The sequence below is a fragment of the Xiphophorus couchianus genome, chromosome 3, assembly GCF_001444195.1.
Source record: "Xiphophorus couchianus chromosome 3, X_couchianus-1.0, whole genome shotgun sequence".
NCBI classification, from domain to species: Eukaryota; Metazoa; Chordata; class Actinopteri; order Cyprinodontiformes; family Poeciliidae; genus Xiphophorus; species Xiphophorus couchianus.
The window spans coordinates 11,502,691-11,509,124 of NC_040230.1; positions in this window are offsets into that span (position 1 = coordinate 11,502,691).

Genomic DNA, 6,434 nt, shown 5'->3' on the forward strand with positions numbered 1-6,434 from the left:
CAATGTGATGTCCTTGTGACGTACCAATAAATGGCCTGGACGCCTCTCTATCTAGCTAGTTTGCTGGTGTTCTCAGTGGCAATTTAGTTTTTAATTTCTGAAATGTAACATCATCGTACATTAAGGTGGATCTGCTCATTTGGAAACCAATAATCAATTTTTAATATATTAAATGACACCACTGGGCTTCCTGATTCAAAAATCTGCAACCTAAATGTCCTTGAATCCGAATTCAAGGACATCTTTGCTTTTATTATTAGCATAATTCTAGCAGATGGTGTGTCATATTTGCAGCATGAATCATCAAATACAAAATGTAAGGTCCACGCGTGGCTGTGCTGACATTAGATTTTCTAGTTAGCGTTGGAGCTGCTTTCTCTTTTATAATTATATTGCTCTGATACATAAAATATCTGACAAGTCAAATGAGGTAGGACACACACGGCTGCCTCTCACTAAATCCTAACATCATCTATATTTCAATGATTTAATTAAAAAGGTTAAACAGAGGTTCATTGCACAGATTTCAGTTCTGTTTCTGTTATTATGTTTTAGAAACATCAAACTTCTGAGAGTATTTCTTTGAACTGTATGCTACACGTGTTGCCTGCATATCTAGTAAAAAATTAAGAGCCCACTGCACTGAACCTCATTGAAAACCTCCTCGTTATTCCAGTAAATATTTTTTTCCTGAGTTAAAACATTAGTGTCGTTATTTCTAAGTGAACATGATCTTGTTTTCTTTGCTTTATCTGAGGTCTGAAAGCACTGCAACTTCTTCGTAATCGTGACCAATTCTCATTTTCTGCAAATAAATACAAAACTTTTGCTTGTAACTTTAGAGACATGCTGTCAGTAGTTCATAGAATGAAAGAACAATGTTCATTTTACTTAAACATAAACCTATAAAGAGTCAAATCTGAGAAACTGATCATTTTAAGTGGTCTCTTAAATATCAGTCTTTGTCTACGTTGTTTAGTTTCTCTCATCTTCCTCGATTCCCAGATTTTCTGTAAAGTTTATTTCACATCAGTTTTCTGCCCAATCAAACACAACGAGATTCAAGTAACTAACTTGAAATTGCCCCTGCAGTAACACAACATCTTAATATACCAACCCTGAAATGAAAATATCAGTCTCTTAACTCATTGTCTTCCTAATGTGAAGGCTGGCACTGTTATGTAAATGTGAACCATTTCTTTATCCGGGCCTCTTTTTCTTCCCATTAGCAACCCTTTGTCTGATTTTGGCATTCAACCCAAATTCATTTTCTAAATTTAATTAAACCTGCTGCCCTCTTTTGATACTTGCCTGTTTGTACATCTGTCTCCTCTTTATTTTTATTTCCTGACCTCAGAGTGAACTCCACCAGCATTTAGTTTCTCTCTGATGAGGCTGTGAAAACACATCCATCCATTATCTTCATGTCTTCCTACATGCTTCCCTCTTCCCGTGCACTCGCCACTCACCCAGGGCGTCGGTGCCAAGTGATGGGGGCGACGGCCAAAAGCGGGGTCTTGGCGATCCGATCTTTGGCTTTAGAAACTGGCTCTCGGAAATACAGAAGCATCTCAGTAAACAAGAACATTATCCAAAAAAATATTTATTTAGTAAATCAATTTGAAAAGTGGAGCTTATAAAATATTGATTCATTACAGAGGCATATAGTTCAACCATTTATTCTATTAGTTTTTATTATGGCCTACAGCTAATTACCTGAATGTGGATTATTAAACACACACACACACACACGCATATATCTATAGATATAAATATATATATGTATAAATAAAAAAGGGATTTTAATGGAGAAATGTTCCGTTTACATAAACGTACAGCGATGCCTGCCAGTTCATTTCTAAAGAAGTTCAGTTCATAGAGTGCTGTAGCCAAACGCATTAATGGAAAGTTAGTGGAAGAAAAAAAGTAAACAAAAAGTCTTAAAAGGTTTGTGACACAAAGCCAATTGAAGAATTTGAAGGAGATTCACAAGTTGTGGGCTATGTTTGAAATAAATTCTCCAAAAGCCAGGATACCAGTTACAACTTTCATATTCACTCCAGAGCAAAATGACCACATGTGAAGCTTCCTACCTGAAACAAGGACCATACTTTTGTTCAATGTCCAAATTTAAATTTTTGTATGAAAGTAAAGTTTGCATTTCATTTAGGAGGAGGAAGAATGAAAAGGCAGGTAACCCATGCTGCATGAAGCTTAGTGTGAAGTTTCCTCATTCGGCGATGATTTGAGGAAACAAGTCGTCTGCTGATGTTGGTCAACTATCAGGTCCAGATTGATCAGCAAGACTGCAATCCAAATCCAGACTGATGGATGGATTCAACTTTCTATTCAACAAAACGAGAGAAAGAAAGTGCAAATATCTAATCATAAAACAAAAAACTATGTTGTATAAACAAGAAAAATTCAGCAAACCACTGAGAACGTGACGTAACAAAGTAGACTTTTATCAGCTAAAATGACTGATAATTACACATTTATGCTGTAAAGTTGGTGTTTTTTAAACTCCACACAGATGACAAAATGTTTTCCAGAGTTGTTTAGTTTTACACGGCTCCTCTTGCGACAGTAAAAAAACACACTTTAAATCTGTTCCGCTTTAAATCTGGTGATGAAAGCAGGACACAAACGGCTCCAGGTGTCCTCCACCTGCTCAGGACTCTGTGATGTCAGCGGGTTTGGAGAGCTGAGAGCTGAATTTGCATCTTTCTCTGCAGGGTCAATTAGAAACACAAAGAGCAGGAAAAACAGAGAGAACAGCTTTCCGTGTTGCACAGCTGGGATTCCCAGAGCTGCAGCCAGGAAACACAAACTGTGGGGTCTTCAGTTTGATGTCTGGACTCTCAGGTGGTTTCTGCTGTCATTATTCTCTTGCTACCCGGATTATTTGCTCAATTCTTATTGTTCAGCAAGTAAAATTTTGTAATTACGCACTAATTTACCATGTTCTGTCACGTACATAGAGTTATTAGTTTAATGTGACAAAAAGTGAACTTTTGAATCAATACTGATGCCTATTTTTGGGTAAATAAGGAACTAAAACAATCAATAAAACAAAGAAAACCACTGTTTGAAAGGTTAACCTTTTCTGCAATCTAGTTGCATCCTAGATTTTTAAACAATGTGATATTTTATAAATTTTTTAGATTCCATGATGCTGAAAAATGTAATATTTTCACTTGACTCCAACAGAAGACTAATCCGTCTTATCTCTGCTTGCTTTACTGCCACATAAATGCCCTAAATAATTAATGGAGGTAATTGCAAAATCCCTCAGCACATGCACCCGCGAGAGCTTTTATTTTTTACTTCCAGCTGCATGCATGATTGTACGTCATTTAACACGGAATTAGACACGTTTTATGAAGCTTATCCACTACTTGCAATCTATCCAAGCTTTGTCACAAGCTGCTACAAATACAAACCACGGTTTGATCGGGAAGTCTTTGACTCCGGTGGAGAGAAAACTTTGCTTGGTTTCCAGGTTTTGTCCTAATTTCCACTCTTCTACTGCAGCTGCACAAGAAATGAGGTGAATAACTTCATTTCCTGGAGGAATTCGTGCTTCCTGGAGGTTTTTTGTGGAATAATTTTATCCATGTTTAGCAGAAAACGTATCTATCCAGAGTTCAGAGTTCGTCTGTGACATCATTTACTCCAAGTACCATTAGAAGACATGCATGTCAGGCTGCCTATATGTCTCCACTTGATGATGCTTCACATCATTAACTATATAGAATATTATAATTTTTTCCTTCCCGTCGTTAAATCTTCGTTTCGTCTGACTGAAAAATCTATTTCAACATTTTCTGACATGTTTCAACCTGTCCCTGAATTCCTTGTATTTGCTCTTATGATGTTTTTTTTAAATTAGTATTATGCTCAGAATATTTTTGTCCTTCCTATAGTCTTTTTGGCCATGAAGCGGTTTTTCATCAAATCCACTTCAAACAGATGAATTGAAAATCTCCTAAGGGTTCAACAGTTTGCAAAAGGTTTGTACAGACTTTCCTCTGAACTGTGCAGAGTTCAAACTCTTAATTCAATTTAACCTTATTTTTATACCACATTTAAAACACATATTTAGCCCAGGGGGCTACAAGTAGCAAGATAGAAATTTAAATCCCTGTAATAAAAATCGCCAGTTCTGTTAAAAAAGATTTGCAAATGAAAAGGAAGCAAAGAAACAGAATATAAAAACCCTCCGCTGCGAGAACACAGCAGTCGTTTTCTGAAGAAAGGCCACGAGTTTAATTAACTCCCCAACAAAAAGATGAACAGTCGCTTTTTAGCAGCTGAAACACAAGTTTCTAGAAAATATGATGCATTTTTAAGACTAGAATTAATTCAACACATTTATACACACATAAGTTAAATGTGACCCAAAAATCATTAATTTGTGAGACCGGTGATCGGCCGATATTTACATGTGAAGCCGATCCAATTTACCTCAGCAAAAATCAGCCGCTGCCCTCTGATGCTCTGCAGTGATCGAGGTTTCCCTGACAGACCGGCCCGCCAGCTCAGGTCTGCACGCTTGTACTCAACAATTGTTGCCCCACTGTTGCCACCTCAGCAACTTTCTTGCTATTTTTAGCAACATTTCAGACAAAGAAAAATTGGTGTCAGCCAAAATCAGAATCAGCAGGTCAGGATTTTTATAGATCGGTAATCAGCGATCGACCAGAAAACTGCAATCGGTGCAGCCCTAAATATTAAAATACCTTACAAACTCACTTTTATCCAAGGAACTCAGTACATTTGAAGCAACATGGATGTAGGTCTGGGCTTTGAATAGGCCATTTGAACACATTGATATGGCTACAGCAGTTCGGACCAGCATACCTAGGTGGGCCCCATATGATACAAATTGGGCCTACAATAAGGGTCCCACATGGATTTGCCCACATTTATTTATTTACTTTTCTATCTGGGCAAATCCATGAAGGGCCACCAGAACAAAACCACCTGGGATCCACATTGTAGCCCTCATTTATCCCATATGGGGCCCTTCTGGGTACGCCTGGTGAATCTCTATCCTGGTCTCAAGTCTTTGCAGCCTGCAACATGTTTTCCTCCAGAACTCCCCTTTATTTAACTCTGTCCCATCGACTAGGACCTGCTTACATTTTGCCTGTGCAGAGAAGCATCCCCGCAGTATGATGCTGCCACTATATTTAAGCTTACGGATCGAGTTTCCCACAGAATATTTTGCATGACGGCCAAAAAAAGTGCCATTTTTGTTCAATCCGACTAGAAACTCAACTTCTGTACCTTAAGTTGCTTGATGCTAGGCCACTAGATTTTATTTGTTGAGTGCAGGACAAAAAGCTGTCCTGTCAGCAGATCCTCCCACCTGAGCTATGATCTCTGCAGCTCCTCCAGAGATACCATGGGCCTCTTAGCTGCTTCTTTGATGAAAAATCTCCTTTTCTAGAAACAAATACAAATGAAATCCACAATATTCAGATATTATAATATAATCATGCACTCGTTTATGCACTACATTTCATACAATATTTTACATTTTATAAAAGACATAATAAATCTTAAGTTTCTAACATCACACTCAATCTGACTCATGAAATCTGAATTCATCACTTTACCATAAAATAAGCTAAAGTTGTGTTTGTCTTTTTCTATCTTGCATTTTAAAGATTGACTTTGTTAAATTAAAATAAAAAAACAGTGGAGGAAAAAAATCTTGTTTCATCACAATCTAAAGAGGAATTTTATTTACCTTTGTCATCCAAAAGCTCTAAAACATCCAGGTCTGAGCCAGCAGTCGAACACCGGCAGCATTTTGTCTTCGGCGCATCTAAAAGTCATTAATACTGCAGGCAGAATTCTTCAGCAGAGCATTAAAGTCTCATGATTTCAACGCCAGCCTAAACTATTTAATTACACGTCTGTGTGTGTTACTTCTGCTTCACTGTTAGGCAGCAGGTTGATAAAAAGCACTCAACCAGAAACTCAGCCCTGGAGTTTTTGCCAGAAAGAAATAATAATACCATGTTTTCATCGACTGGTTGCTCGTTGAGGTTCCTAGAATCGGTTCTTGACGCCGGCTTCTTTCCTGAAATGCAGCAATTTCCCCTCATATTTTGGGTTTTCCAGCAGAATCATCAGCATTTCTGCCTCCATGACATAAAACAAACGAAGACTGAGCGCCTCTGCCTCAGTGTGTGTGGTTTGAAACCCCCCTGTCAGCAATCACTGGGTGGGAGACAGCTATAAACCAGGCTTTAGAAGCCCATAATGGCCCACTGCAGCGCTGGCAAAACTTATATCACATTAAGCTTCTTCCCATTCAGACACAAATAGGATCATTATTTTTGATAACTATGCAGCAAGTGCCTTATAATTCAATTACATTACTTGCCACCGCATATTTCTGCATTTTGGTTAAATCGTCA